The 16,503-nt window shown below is 43.0% G+C and overlaps 1 long non-coding RNA gene across 1 annotated transcript; it reads right to left on the bottom strand.

The window, feature by feature from the left end:
* Window positions 1-14,775: 14,775 nt before the first annotated feature.
* Window positions 14,776-15,811, bottom strand: LOC120677821. Its single transcript, XR_005676461.1, has 3 exons — window positions 15,525-15,811; window positions 15,323-15,421; window positions 14,776-15,193 (listed from the first exon to the last, which is right to left on the bottom strand). It is a non-coding gene; the product is annotated as an uncharacterized LOC120677821 (long non-coding RNA).
* Window positions 15,812-16,503: the final 692 nt, after the last annotated feature.

Here is a 16,503-nt window from a genome sequence, read left to right as displayed (position 1 = left end):
GTATAGATGAATCAATTGATGGCGTATGGCCCCTCAAAAAGGAAATGAAAAAGGCGGTGTTCAAGCATAATCATGGAATTAGTTTTTACTTTTGAAATTTGAGTATAGGGACGCCGTACTATCAAGAGGAACTTAATTCAAAGGTGTTGACTTGAAACTAGTGCTCAAGAGAACCTAGACAAATACTTGTGAGCCACAAAACAATTCAAGAGAGCAAAAATCGAAGTTTCCCTACCTAACCCGGATACTCCGGGTATAGGGCCGGATACTCCGGACCTCTTTACCCGGAGTGTCCGGGTGCTATTTCTGGGCTGAAGACTATAAATACCCCCACCATACCCCTTCAGCCCTCTCTCTTGCCACTTTGACGAGCTGAACTCAAACCTAAGCCAAGAAAGAGCTCTCTCACTCCCTTTTCTCCATTCTTGAGTGCTTCCATTGAGGGATTTAAGTGAGAAGCAAGCAAGAGCAAGGATTCGAGCAAGTGAGCCTCATTCCCATCTCTTGAGCACTTGGTTTTGGTCAAGCCCGCAGATTCAAGTTTGTTACTCTTGGAGCCTTGTGCTCCTAGACGGCTAGGAGTGCTTGTGATTGCTCAATCAAGATTGTGAGCTGCACAAGAAGTTTGTAAGCTCCATTCCTCGCCGAGGAATCCATAGTAAGTAACCTTGGGCTTGAGAGGTGATCTCGCCCTTGGAAGAGGAGCATAGGGGTTCTTGAGCACCGTCTCTCGAATCCTTCCTCAACGGAGACGTAGCACCTTCGGGAAACAAATCCTTGTCTCCTTCGTGTTAGTTTACTTGATTTCTTTGCTATTTGCTTGTGAGACTTCTTTTCTAGGGTTTGAGCTCGATCTACTCACTCACGAGTTTCTAGTAAGTTTTGTTTGTTGGATATCAACCTTAAGGAACCCCTGGTACTCTTACTTAAGCTCGATCTACTTTTCATACATAGATTCTTGCAGTTTTCTTTCAGGTCGTTCATACCCGGAGACTCCGGATATATCTCCGGATACTCCGGATCACAAAACCCGGAGTATCCGGGCTCTTACCCGGAGTATCCGGGCTGGTCTGTGTCTGACATTTTTGTTAAGTGTTTTAAATTGCAGATTGCCTATTCACCCCCCTCTAGGCATCTTAAGATCCTTTCAATTGTTATCAGAGCAAGGCTCTCCATTCAAGGGGCTTAACCGTCCGGAGAGGTCAAGATGTCAGATGATGAGAAGAATCTAGAGAATCCGGTTAATGAAGGTGAAAAAGGTGATCCAAGTGATAAAAGAGACAAAGACAAGAATGTAGAGCCATCCAACAACAACAAGAAGGGAAAGTATAAGAATGGTGGAGAAGAAAGTGAAGAAGAGACATCCGATGATGAGATGTCTTATGAGGAGTGGAAGGCATGGAGGAAAAAGAAGAAGGAGCAAAGGAAGAAAAAGTCTAGCTCCCGAGTTATCATAGATTCTAGTGATGACTCTAATACCGATCCCAAGAGAAGAGCCTCACGCTCTTCAAACAAGGGCAGCTCATCAAGGTCAAAAGGCAAAGGTGACTATCGAAGAGTTGCTCATGACTACACATTTTCACTACCTAGTGAGCACAATGCATCAATTCATATGGGCAAGCCACCTTTCTTTGGTGGCACCGGATATAACCAATGGAAGACTAAGATGTTCGGTTACATGAATGCAATTCACAAGGATCTTTGGAAAGTTGTGGAGGTTGGATGTGAAATTCCGGATGAAGATGAAACTCCAACACCGATTCAAGCATATGTGCTACAAATGAACTTTCAAGCATTGAACATCCTGCACACATCCATGAGTCCCGAAGAGTTTGACAAGATAGAGGATGCACCAACCGCCAAAGATGCTTGGGACACTCTCCTAGTGAATTATCAAGGGTCAAGAAAAGTACATGAATCAAGAATCAAAACTTTGGAAGATGAATTGAGCTTATTCTCCATGAAGAAGGATGAAGGTGTAAAAGAGATGTATAACCGCATGAAGAAGATCACAAATCAAATCAAATCTCTTGGTGGTGACAATTGGGGTGACCGTGAGATCGTGGACAAGCTCTTGACCGTGTATATGGCTAGGGATGTTACTCTACCTAGCTTGATTAGAGCCGAAAGAGGATTCAAGCACTTAACCGCCGAGAATGTTCTTGGGAGAATTGAGGCTCACCATGATCAATTGAAGAGAGTCAAGATTAACCAAGATCTAGCCGAGCTTCAAGAACAAGCAGCCAAGAATAGTGGCTTAGCACTTCAAGCTAAGTCAAAAGGCAAAGGAAAGGCAAACCAATCCTCAAAAAATGAAGGCACTAGTAGTGATGATGATAATGAGCTTGATGATGAGCAAATGGCTTTCTTTATCAAGAACTTCACAAGAGTAATGAAGAAGAATAACTTTAGAAACTTTGGGAAGAACAAGAAGTATGAGCCAAGAAGAAGATCTAATAGGCCATGTTTCGGGTGTAACAAAGTTGGGCATTTCATTGCCGATTGCCCGGAAGAAAAGAAAAAGAACAAAGACACCAAAGAAAGCTCATCCAAGAGAGATAGATCAAGATACAAGAAGCAATCCGGAGAAGCTCATCTTGGCCAAGAATGGGATTCACAACAAGAAAGTGAGTCCGAGAAAGAAGATGTTGCAACCATGGCTTTCAAGGCATCATCTCCACATCCTACAAGATTGTTTGAAGATCTCACCGACGATGAGGATGAAGATCCTATCATGTGCCTCATGGCTAAAAACTCCAATGTAACATCTCCAAACTCATCGGATGATGAAATGGATAATGGTGTAGAAATTGCTAAACTAGTCAATAAATATGGTAAAGGGGCCGCAACTAAAATGATGAAATTAGTTATGAAACTAGACGAAGCGGATGAGACTCTTGAAACACAAGAAGAATTGCTTAGACTTGAGAGAGAAAAATTCAAAGCTCTTGAAAAGGACCTCGCCTATGAAAGGGAGGAAAACAAGATGCTTGTGAACTCAATCAAAGTCAAGGATGGCACTCTTCTTGAGTTAAAAGAGTCACTCTCTAGCGAAAAAGAAATAGTGGATGATTTGGCTAGAAAATTTTCTTTTGTCAATGACACTAACACTTTCCTAAGGAAGGATAATGAGAAACTTCAAGAGAGCATGACAAGCTTACAAGCTAATCACACGGCACTTGAAGTTCAATTTAATACTCTTTGGGAAAGTACTTCTAAGACTAGAGAGACATCTAATTCATCTAGTCCTTCTACGAGTAATGGATGTGCACAATGCTTTAATATCGATATTCAAACTTATGCTACTAACCATGTTGAGATGAATGCAATGAAGAAAGAAATTTCTAGACTCACTTATTTGTTGCAAGAAGAAGCTTCATCACACACTCAAGTCCCAAAGAAAAATCCCTCAACAAGGGTAGGTGAGTTTGAGAAACACACCAAGGGATTTGGGTCAAGATACATGAGCAAGTTTGGGTTCGAAAAAGGTAAGGGACTTGGTAGGAATGGGCAAGGTACTCCACATGCCATTTCATTTACCAAGAACAAGGACAAGACCGCCTTGGGTGCTCAAGGAGGTCTAGTGAACATGACCACTCCCGTTCACAAGACAAATGATGTGATTCAAGAAAGTGGTCATGTCAAATTCATCAAGAGAGGCACAACATGTGATGAGGGTGCTAAGATTGTTGCATCTTCACTCAAAGAAGATAAGTTCAAGGCCTCTAACTCAACCAAGATCATGGCACAAGAATCATCTCATGTATCATTTTACGCCGATTACGTTTTGACAAGGAACCCCCGTGGTAAAGTGGTTGCCAAGTTTGCAGGATGTCGTACATGGAACACAAAAGTAAAAAGTCATGTTTGGGTGCCCAAAATTCTTGTGACTAACATTAAAGGACCCAAGTATTGTTGGGTACCTAAAAGAAAAGAGTAACTTTGTTTTGTAGGGATACTCCTCCGATGGATCAACTTGGGTGATTAATAGTGGATGCACTAATCATATGACCAGAGAAAGGAGTATGCTCAAAACTATAACCGCATCAAGTGGAGATCATTTCATTACCTTTGCGGGAAATCAAAAGGGAAGAGTGCTTGGTACTGGTAACATTAATTTAAACTCAAAGTTCACTCTCTCAAAAGTTCTTTTAGTTGAGTCATTTGGTTATAATTTGTTGTCCATCTCACAACTTTGTGATTCGGGCTTCAATTGTTTGTTCACTAATGAGGGTGTAACCGTCATTAGAAGAAGCGATGACTCCGTTGCTTTCAAGGGGGTGCTCAAGGGAAAGCTCTATCTTGTGGATTTCTCTCAAGAGAGGGCTCAACTTGACGCTTGCTTGATAGCAAAGTCTAGCTTGGGTTGGTTATGGCATCGCCGACTAGCTCATGTTGGGATGAGAAATCTCAACAAACTTCTAAAGGGGGATCACATCCTAGGACTAACAAATGTTTCTTTTGAGAAAGATCGTGTTTGTAGTGCTTGTCAAGCCGAGAAGCAAGTTGGTGTTCCACATCCATCGAAGAGTATTGTCACCACCGTCAAGCCATTTGAACTTCTACATATGGATCTCTTTGGTCCCGTGGCGTACATTAGCATTGGTGGTAACAAATATGGTCTTGTCATTGTTGATGATTATTCTTGTTTCACTTGGGTATTCTTTTTTGCATGACAAAAGTGTAGTGCAAGAGACCTTGAAGAAGTTTGCAAAAAGAGCTCAAAATGAATTTGAGACTAAGATCAAGAAAGTGAGAAGTGACAACGGCACCGAATTCAAGAACACTAATGTAGAGGAGTTTTTAGATGAAGAGGGCATTGGTCATGAGTTCTCGGTTCCATACACCCCTCAACAAAATGGAATTGTTGAGAGGAAAAATAGAACTCTCATTGAGGCCGCAAGAACAATGCTTGATGAGTACAAGATCTCGGATCAATTTTGGGCGGAATCAATCAACACGGCATGTTATGCCATCAACCGTCTATATCTTCACAAGATCTTGAACAAGACGGCATACGAGCTTCTACTTGGTAAAAAGCCTAATGTGTCTTACTTTAGAGTTTTTGGAAGTAAGTGCTTCATTCTTAACAAGAAGCCCAAGAACTCTAAGTTTGCACCTAAAGTTGATGAAGGATTTCTTCTTGGTTATGCCTCAAATGCTCATGGCTATAGTGTTTTCAACAAAACCTCCGGTTGTGTTGAAATAGCGTGTGACGTGACATTTGATGAATCTAATGGCTCTCAAGGGGAGCAAGTTGATAATATTGTAGGAATGGAAGAATCATCAAGTCAAGCCATCAAGAAGTTGGCGATTGGTGAAATAAAGCCTCAAGAACAAGTGGATAATGATGATGATGATGAGATGATGTTTCAAGGACCATCTACCTCTACATCCGCTGCAAAACCCGGAAACTCCGGATATGAAGCCGGAGACTCCGAACATCCTGACCGGAGTATCCGGACTCCAAACCGGAGTATCCGGGCTACTCAAGCCGAGGCATCAACTCAACGTCAAGATCAATTTCAAGATGTTAGAGAAGCTGAATCAATCCAACATCAATCTTCCATTCCATATCCAAGAGTTCATCACATAATTCAAAAGGATCATCCCGTGGATAATACCCTTGGAAGCATAAGTAAAGAGGTAACCACTCGATCTCGTTTGGCTATTTTTTGTGAACATTACTCGTTTGTTTCTTCCTTGGAATCTCTTAAGGTGGAGGAAGTATTGGATGATCCGGATTGGGTGATGGCTATGCAAGAGGAATTGAACAAATTCACTCGGAATGAAGTCTGGTCCTTAGTAGAAAGACCCAAGCAAAATATAATTGGAACCAAGTGGGTTTTTCGAAACAAACAAGATGAACATGGCGTGGTGATAAGAAACAAAGCAAGGTTGGTTGCTCAAGACTACACACAAATCGAAGGTTTGGATTTTGGTGAGACTTATGCACCCGTAACTAGGCTTGAATCAATTCGTATTTTGCTTGCCTATGCTACTCACCATGATTTCAAGCTATATCAAATGGACGTGAAGAGTGCTTTCCTTAATGGTCCAATCTCCGAATTAGTATATGTTGAGCAACCACCGGGTTTTGAAGATCCCAAATTCCCAAACCACATCTACTTGCTCCATAAGGCGCTCTATGGGCTCAAGCAAGGCGCTCTATGGGCTCAAGCAAGCCCCTATAGCATGGTATGAATGACTTAAGGACTTTCTCTTAAGGAAAGGCTTTGAAATAGGCAAAGCCGATCCCACTCTTTTCACTCGCAAAGTTGATAGAGATATCTTTGTGTGCCAAATATATGTCGATGACATTATATTTGGTTCTACTAACAAAACTTGGTGCGATGATTTTAGTAGGATTATAACAAAGAGATTTGAGATGTCTATGATGGGTGAGTTGACATTCTTCCTCGGATTTCAAATCAAGCAACTCAAAGATGGCACTTTCATTAGTCAAACCAAATACATCAAGGATATGCTCAAGAAGTTCGACATGGAAAATGCCAAGCTCATCAAAACTCCCATGCCAACCAATGGGCATCTCGACCTCAATGAAGATGGAAAGGCCGTGGATCAAAAGGTATATCGCTCCATGATTGAATCCCTTCTTTACCTTTGTGCATCTAGGCCCGATATTATGCTTAGTGTGTGCATGTGTGCAAGATTTCAAGCTAATCCGAAAGAATGTCATTTGATGGCGGTTAAGAGAATCCTAAGATATTTGGTCTTCACTCCTAACCTTAGTTTATGGTATCCCAAGGGCTCATCTTTCGACTTACTTGGCTATTTCGATTCGGATTATGCCGGTTGCAAAGTGGATCAAAAGAGCACTATGGGGACTTGCCAATTTCTTGGCCGGTCCTTAGTAGCTTGGAGCTCTAAGAAGCAAAATTCGGTTGCCTTGTCCACGGCGGAGGCCGAGTATGTCGCCGCCGGTGCGTGTTGTGCACAACTCTTGTGGATGAGACAAATGTTGAGTGACTTTGGTTGTCATTTTGATGCAATTCCTCTATTTTGTAACAATGAGAGTGCAATCAAGTTAGCAAACAACCCGGTATAACACTCCCGAACAAAGCACATAGATATTCGTCATCACTTCTTAAGGGATCATGAGGCCAAGGGAGATATTGCTTTACAACATGTAAGCACCGACGGGCAACTTGCCGATATCTTCACTAAGCCTCTAGATGAGTCAAGGTTTTGTGCTTTGAGAAGTGAACTAAATATCTTGGATTCTCGTAACCTAGCTTGAATGACTGCATACACTTGAGTGATCATAGATTAAGTGGTTATCAAAATGAAAAGATCTTAAAAACTTTCAAAAATGTGTGACTTTTGTTTTATAAATTTTTTTGGTTATTCACTTTACTCACTTGAGATCATTGTTCTCCTTGATTGACTGTTGGCTGATCTCGAGTTGAGTAATTTCTCTCACACCATTAGATCTTCAAAATTTATCTTTACCAAATCCATCTAGATCAAAGTCTTTTGAACATCTTTTTGCTCAGTCTCAGGGGGAGCCGGAGTCTCCGGCTCAGGGCCCGGATACTCCGGACTGTTCGGATACTCCGGCCCAGAGGCCGGATACTCCGGGTAGTAAAATGTTCCTATATATACCGCGGGGGGGGGGGGGGGGGGTCGGGGTAAACGGTTCCTCACTTCTTTTTCACTGCCGACGCCACCCTTTCCCTTCTTCTCTCCCTCTCTCTCACCCTAGGGGCGATTTCTACCTTCCAAGCTTCACGAACTCGTCAATCTTTGAAGGAAGGCTCTCCTCCCCTCCGGATACTCCAGGGAGGCTTTGGATTTGAAGTTCCCGCGCTCTCAACAATCTCAAAGGTATTTTGAACTTCGGATCGCCCGATCTCCCAATGCCATTGGTTTCTTTGAAATATCTTTAGGGCATCTCTTCCTAGCATGTGTAGGAACCTCTGGCTCAAGTTTCATTCAAATCCCATGGTCAAATCCTTAGATTTTTGAAACTTAGGGTTTCAAGTGCTCAAGTCCGGATACTCCGGATATACACCCGGATACTCCGGACCCTCTGGCCCGGAGTTTCTAGGGATATACCCGGAGTCTCTGGACAAGGTCACCACTGGCACATCTTCTTCTTCCTGATCCTATCCATCTTGGTCTTGATCTCAGTTATCTGTTCTTTAGGCATGGTGAGGCCACGTGCTGGTGAGTCTTTGGAGGACGCGGAACAAAGAAGGCAAAAGCGGCGTCATGATCCTCACACTCAAAGGGAGGATCCCTCTCGAAATCCTCCAAGGGAGTTGCGTCCACGTCATCGTGAGGGCAAGGAACCCGCTGGCAGCAGTTCAGGAAAGGAGCCAAGGAAAGCTCCTTCCATTATGCAAAGCTGACCCGCAGCTCCTCCATCCCGTCCAACTCCAACAAGCAAGGGTATTGCTCATGACATTTGTCCTAAAACCCCTCCTCGCTTGCGAGTTGAATACTCCTCTGAGCAGCGCAACTATCCAAGAGTTCCAAGGTTTCATCGTCCTGGAATTGTTCCTGGCTTTGCGGTTGAGATGGAAAGGAATTACTACAAGCAAGATGTGGCACTTAGGGAGGCACGCAAGGAGGAAGTCTACAAATATGACAAGTGTGAAGGTCTTGAGAGGCGCTTTTGGTGCAAGCTTCATGAAGACTTCTATTCCTCAGTAGTGATGCCTAAGTCTCGTGCTCCCATTGTCCCATGCAAGTACGTGGATTGGAAATATTATGAAAATATGAAGGATCCATTCTTTAACGAGGCTATGGAAAAATGCAAAGAGATGGGTCTTTATGATATGGGTCAATTCCCTATATGCCACTGAAAATTATAATCATCCCTTATATGCCATTGGCCCCACATGTCATAGACACAAAAAAAATCCCCCACATGCCATTCAGTGGCATACAAGGGATGAGTTATATTTTTCAATGGCATTCAGGGAATTAACTCTTATGATATTATGGGTTTTCGCTATGATTGGAATGAGGAGATCCTAGCTCAATTTCACTCCTCTTTGTACTATGATGAAAGGGAGATTACATTCTATTGGACCACCGAGGGAGCCAAATATGGAGTGGATTACATGACCTTCTCTAGGTTACTTGGACTTGGCACTGAGGATGAGAAAAGTGATCCCATTCATGTTGAGGAACAACTAAAGCCATATCAAGTACCTACCTTGTTCTACAATCCTATTTGTGCTCAAGAAGGAAAGGCCAACCATCTTCTACCGGTATACTATGCAACGAATTAATTCTTCAGAGCCACCATTGATGCAAAGGATGGTGATTCTGTGGCACTGAGATACTATGCAGTAAACCTTCTAGCCTGTACTTTGCCCAGTGGAAGACCTTTTTGCATCATGGACTTCATTTGGAATGAGCTAAGAAGGACTATGATTGAGGCCAAGAAGTCACTTCCTGCAGCACCATACATCATGTACATGATAGAGAGGGTGACAAAGGTCACATTTCCAAAGACAGTCAAGCATGAACCTCTTCACCTGCTTGCCCGCTCTGGTGATGCACCACCTCTTCCTCCATCTCATGCCGGTGCAACAAGAAACCCAAGGCATGATCCTACTCCATCTTCTGTGTGTGCCTCTTCATTGTCTCGTCACCGTCACCATGACTCTTTTGTGAAGAGGGCCCTCCGCAGCTTTTTTGGAATGTGCAGGAACATTGCACAAGATGTTCATGAGAACACAAGGTCGATCAATGAAATTCGGGGTCACTTGGGGCTTCCTTTGGATTCTCACCGCGAGCTCCCAGACTTTAATGATCCTTTTGCTGAGTGGGATGCCGCCAATGAGGATGCTGTTGCTGGTGCTCATGCCCCACTTCCTCGTGCTCGTCGCCAAGCCCGTTCTCCTCGTCGTCGTACTTCTACTTCCTCTCGCCGTGCTCCTCCAAGTGGCCAACAAATCTTTGATGAGGAAGAGGAGACCGAGGAAGACGCGCCCATAGACTACCGTGAGCACCCCAACTCCGATGAAGATGAGGATACCTCCGAGGATGCCGCCCAAGATGAAGATGATGAGTAGATGCACTTCATCCCTCTTTTCATTCCCTTTTTGGCACTTGATGACAAAGGGGGAGTGAAACTGCCATTTATGTACTCATTTGGGCATGTGTCGCCTTTGTATCGAACTTATGTAGTTTCCTTTCCATTTCGAACTTCCTCGATCGTGCGTAAGGACTATGTGGTGTGAGAACATTTGTAATGTGTGCTACTTTGTGCCTAGATGTGTTGTTTATCTCTATTTTAAGGAAGTTGTGCTAGGGTGAAAATTCTTTCCCTGATTGGTGACTGTTTTTCTGTGTTCTGGTTCAGAAGGTCCGGATACTCCGGGATACATTCCGGATTCTCCGGCTTCCCTGACCGGAGTCTCCGGGCTCCTACCCGGAGTCTCCGGGTCTTGCTGGCAAACACACTTTTTATTGAAGTGGATTGAGTGGATAACATGTCTTATGCATCACACTTGTTTTGCACTCACCTTGTCACCCCACTGTAAAACATATAAGAGCTTTTGTGGTTCTCTTGATATATATGCCAAAATTGTTGACATGTCAAGTCAAAATTGAAATTCAAAGTTCATGGCATACATTAAGGGGGAGCTCTTATATGCTAGATGTTTATCATTTTATGTTAATCAAATGAGCTACATGTGGGTTGTCATCGATCACCAAAAAGGGGGAGATTGAAAGTGATCTAGGCCCCTAAGTGGGTTTTGGTGAATAATGACAAAACACATGTATATTTAATTGTGTAATTAAGCATGTGTGCAGGTGATGAATATGTATAGATGAATCAAGTGATGGCGTATGGCCCCTCAAAAAGGAAATGAAAAAGGCGGTGTTCAAGCATAATCATGGAATTAGTTTTTACTTTTGAAATTTGAGTATAGGGACGCCGTACTATCAAGTGGGACTTAATTCAAAGGTGTTGACTTGAAACTAGTGCTCAAGAGAACCTAGCCAAATACTTGTGAGCCACAAAACAATTCAAGAGAGCAAAAATCGAAGTTTCCCTGCCTAACCCGGATACTCCGGGTATAGGGCCGAATACTCCGTACCTCTTTACCCGGAGTGTCCGGGTGCTGTTTCCAGGCTGAAAAAACTTGTGTTGCCCGGAGTCTCCGGGCATATACCCGGAGTCTCCGGGTACCCTTTCACCCAACGGCTATTTCTGGGCTGAAGACTATAAATACCCCCACCATACCCCTTCAGCCCTCTCTCTTGCCACTTTGACGAGCTGAACTCAAACCTAAGCCAAGAAAGAGCTCTCTCACTCCCTTTTCTCCATTCTTGAGTGATTCCATTGTGGGATTTAAGTGAGAAGCAAGCAAGAGCAAGGATCGAGCAAGTGAGCCTCATTCCTATCTCTTGAGCACTTGGTTTTGGTCAAGCCCGCGGATTCAAGTTTGTTACTCTTGGAGCCTTGTGCTCCTAGACAGCTAGGCGTGCTTGTGATTGCTCAATCAAGATTGTGAGCTGCACAAGAAGTTTGTAAGCTCCATTCCTCGCCGAGGAATCCATAGTAAGTAACCTTGGGCTTGAGAGGTGATCTCGCCCTTGGAAGAGGAGCATAGGGGTTCTTGAGCACCGTCTCTCGAATCCTTCCTCAACGGAGACGTAGCACCTTCGGGTGTGAACTTCGGAAAACAAATCCTTGTCTCCTTCGTGTTAGTTTACTTGATTTCTTTGCTATTTGCTTGTGAGACTTCTTTTCTAGGGTTTGAGCTCGATCTACTCACTCACGAGTTTCTAGTAAGTTTTGTTTGTTGGATATCAACCTTAAGGAACCCCTGGTACTCTTACTTAAGCTCGATCTACTTTTCATACATAGATTCTTGCAGTTTTCTTTCAGGTCGTTCATACCCGGAGACTCCGGATACTCCGGATCACAAAACCCGGAGTATCCGGGCTCTTACCCGGAGTATCCGGGCTGGTCTGTGTCTAACATTTTTGTTAAGTGTTTTAAATTGCAGATTGCCTATTCACCCCCCCTCTAGGCATCTTAAGATCCTTTCAGATACCTGAACCTAAATCCAAACCTGAACTACTCGAACCCGAAATACCCGAACTTCATTTCGGATATGACTTCGAGAAACCCAAATTTATTTCGGGTAATTCGGGTACGACACCCGAATTACTCGAACTACCTAAAATAAACAAGCAGCCCGTTTATACCCATTCAGATTGGCAGCCCAATAGCCCACAACTAACCCTACCTTCCCCTGATTCCCTTGAGCCCATGATCCCCTTCCAGCCTGCCCTACCCCCGACTCCTTGTCCTCTCGGCGAGGTGCCCGTGCGGCCGTACCCCCATCCCCACCCAATGCACCGCGTCGCTGGCCTCTAGCCGCGTCACTCTCCTCGCCGGCCAAAGCCAGGCCCGCCCCCACTGGCTGCTTCACGCCCCCCCCCCCCCCCGCAACCCGTTTCGCGCCCCACGCCGGCAGTGTCGCCCCCTCACCCGCCGCCACCGGGCACGCCCTCCACCGACCGCGTCGCACCCCTCGATTGCCGCCACCTAGAGCCCGCTAGCGCCGGCCTGTCCCATACCCCAGGTACAGCCTCCATGCTTGACCCTGCCTAGCAATCTTAAATCAGGTAATCATGATTACACAATACCCGAACCCGAATTTTCGTGTACCCAAAATTTCAGTTAATCCTTATTTCGGGTGAATTTTGGGTAGCAATATTTATTACCCAATCCGAATTATCTGTATTACCCGAATGCCCAGGCCTAGGGACCGATCTAGGTTTGGGGATGAGGTGTGCTGTGTGGGTGTGCGGCAGGAGCCAGGAAGGAGGAGAAGAAGCGAGGGTAGTTCAGTTCCTTTCCATTGATTTAATGAGGTTTCTTATTTCTTTTAAATTTTTAATGCATCTTCAACTAATAGAGTTGGAAGCAGGGGCAAATGGAAACTTCATTTTCAAAAAAGAAGGGTAAAATCACAAAGTTTAAAATGCGAGGGCAAAATTACCATTAGCATCCATAAGGAGGGCAGGATCACTAATCTCTGTGGATATCAATATTCTTTATAAATTTGGTCAAACTTAGACTTCAAAAAAATACATTTGAAGACAAAGGGAGTACGGCTCAAGTATTTGCAGACAGAAACATGGAGGGTTTTTTTTCAAAAATTATTTGTAGCGTTCATTTCACAAACTTACTAATATTTCGAACAAATGGTCGGAGACCCCACCAGCCATTGTGGTTATTTAAGAGGTCCTAGGGTTGTTATCGCACATAGCCATTATTTTTTAGCTAGTTAACATTGGACATGGCCTTTCTCATGTATATCCAACTGCTCAATATTTGTACAAGTTTGGGCTACGTGGTGCAACTCTCACGAAGGAGTGTCCCGTGACACTTTATTCCCGCAAGCGTGGCATGCTTTTCTCCAGTAGAACAGCATGTGGTTGTTCCCGGTTGTCTGCAAAAGTGCACAACTTTATTACTGTTGCCGTCACAGTGGCTGCACGGTGACCTATCGAGAAGCGCATCCGCTGACATGATCAGCACGCTGCAGTTTTCTTCTCTGTTTTTTTTTAAGACCATAGTGGATCCTGCCGTCCTGTGTCGTATCACCAGTTTTCTAGTGAGATCATGTTTAATTTTCAAAAAAATTTCTACAGTATCCATTACATCAAATTTTCAGACACATGCATGAAGTATTAAATATAAATAAAAAAAACTAATTACATAGTTTAACTGTTTCATACGAGATGAATTTTACAAACCTAATTAGTTTATAATTGAATATTGATTGTCAAATAACAACGAAACATACTACAACATCAAAATCCAAACTTTTTTGCGAACTAAACACAGACGCAACCTGGGTTGCTACATTTTTTAGGCAAAATAAGCACTTTGATCCTTCAACTTTGCTCAAAGGATCAATTTGGTCCCTCAATTTTCAAAAAGACCAGTTTGGTCCCTCAACTTTTGTTTTTAGGTCAAATTTATTCCTATACTGGTGTAATGCTCCATAATACCATGAGACTAATGCTAAAAAGTCATCGTTACCCTTGGCTATTTCCTCTCCTTCACAATTTGCATATTTAGCAATGGTGCAACAAGTTAATCAAATATGTGCATCATATTCTTATGTGATCTAGACTAAATTAAATATTAAAGGGCATTTTAATAAATACGGGAGACATCAAATCAGCCGACAGAATAATAGATATATTGTGACCTATTATTGATTGACTATAACTAACAATAAATGAAAATTGAGTATGAGAAGGAGCTAAGGGTAAAGATGACTTTTCACATCTATCTCATGGTACTATGAAGCATCACATTAATATAGGGATAAGTTTGGCCTAAAAACAAAAGTTGAGGAATTAAATTGATCTTTTTGAAAGTAGAGGGACTAATTTGATCCTTGGTGCAAAGTTGAAGGAGCAAAGTGGCTATTTTGCCTTTTTTTAATAAAAAAAGTGAGTTGCTACATTGACGGGTAGCAGCAATCATTACCTTTCCTGAAAAAGACGAGCAGAAAAGCTACGTACAAAACTTTGTCCCGAAGTACTCTAGGAGTAGGTGAAGCTTGTGGACAAGATCGGCAGATATGTGCAGCACGATGCAGACCGCAGGACTTCAATATTGAGCAAATTCATTGAACGTGGACTCATTTTAGTCCGTCCATCCACAAATGAACTAGTGCATGACGCACGCTTTCGCGCGCAGACTTGGAAAACGGGCATCACTTTGTGGAAGACATCAACCCGATTATTAGAAGCGTGTTTAAGAGGTCAAGCAGGTAACGATGGTAGGAGACATGTCATGTGCAAAGAGAATTGGAAGAGTATAGTACATAAGAAATTAAGCATGAAGTACAGAATCATTCTAAGGTAGTTTTATCTGTAACATATTTTACAATACTAAGAGAACAGCGAAAATAAAGGGATTAGCTGGCCGCATTGGATGTACAGAGAACAGCTATAATGAACACTAATGGTGGCAAAAGGAGAAGATGGATAATAGAGCAACCGTTGTGGTGCAGTTCAAAATCCAGGGATTCTTCAGGTGCTATAATGAACACCGATGTGGCAAAAGGAAAAATGCAGGTTGCCATACTACCTGTCCAGCATGGGAAAAATAGTTCTCGCCAGACAACTTCGTGGGAGTGGTTTGGTAGAAATTATAGCAGGCCCTAGCAAGCTATGACATGAATGGAAAGGGGAAAAAAGGGAAGTTCGATCAGCAAGCAGAAAAGCATATTTGATCTCAAAGTAAAATGCAAAGACTTGAAAACTTCAATATCAAACGAGGATTGCCTAGGGTGTTTACCTCTTTTTCAAGATTCATAATTTGCTCAGATTTTTCCAGACCATAACCAGAGGCTCCTAATGCCAGCATACCAGGAGCAAAGCAAGCAAGTTCATCCATCTGTGTTAGCCGCAAATTAAACAGAACTTGTCAGAACCTTTGAGAGAATGCGAGATAAGCTTTAGCAAGCGGCCTGCCAAGTCATTTGGTAGGGATATTTTACCTTGTCAGACAATGAGCCACCATTCTTTTCACAAATATAATGGTAATTAGATGGGGTAGTTTTCTTGGTTAAACTTATTAGACCTTCCATTGATGTCTCCCTCATTTGTCTGAATTAAAAAATATGAATGGAATTGGTATCCATGTTAGAATGAAGAGACTGCAGATGTTATTTGACAAACTGTGGTATGGGGTACTAAATAAGACGTCATTAACCTTGGGGCAATGATTGCTTAGTGGATGTATATATACAATCTCGCCTTTTCAGGTAAGTGTGAGGTGGAACAGGTAGGTAAAATGGGTGGCCTATATAGGTGCGAGAGGCTTATGTGGCTAACCTGATCCAGATGGATGATTCAGTAGACAAATCTCCTCTTCAGGTACAGCCTACTGCGTGATCCCTGGAAGAGAAAGAAAACTTTTAGATTTTTTTTTTGGTTTCAAAATCTTTTGAGTGAACATGGTCATCAGGAAAGTGTACATTCAATGCTGCATTGTTCAAGAATATGAGCCATAGTTACATGCACCTCATGTTTCATGGAGTAGCACATAAATCTTTTCCTATTTGGAAATCAAAGTTCCATACAAAGGTACAGGTGATATCTAAGTAGTCATTATATTACCACACGGTGGAGTACTGGCTATTCTTGTCGCACCCAATGAAAGGTCGCCAGTTAGGATTGAGTTATGAGATGAATCAGCATCATGGACCTAACAAAGCAGGAGGACCGTTATTTTCATGGGTATGGTTAGGAATCATTTCTTCTTTGACTGAGTGAAGTGAAGGATGGCTAATCTGCATTTTAATGCTGCAAACCGAATCAATGGGGAAAAATGAAGATAGGAGGGAGAGCTGAGGAGAACTTACCTCTGTGCATATGGGTTCTTCGATTCTTGTAATCTGTTCAGATGGCCTGTCGATGGCACTCGAATTTAGCTGACGAGGAGGAGGCAGGATCCGGACCTTCCCTAGCTTGCGC

This window comes from Panicum virgatum, chromosome 6N, assembly GCF_016808335.1.
Source record: "Panicum virgatum strain AP13 chromosome 6N, P.virgatum_v5, whole genome shotgun sequence".
NCBI classification, from domain to species: domain Eukaryota; kingdom Viridiplantae; phylum Streptophyta; class Magnoliopsida; order Poales; family Poaceae; genus Panicum; species Panicum virgatum.
The sequence above is the reverse complement of the archived record's forward strand: the minus strand, read 5'-3'. Positions and strand labels throughout refer to the sequence as shown.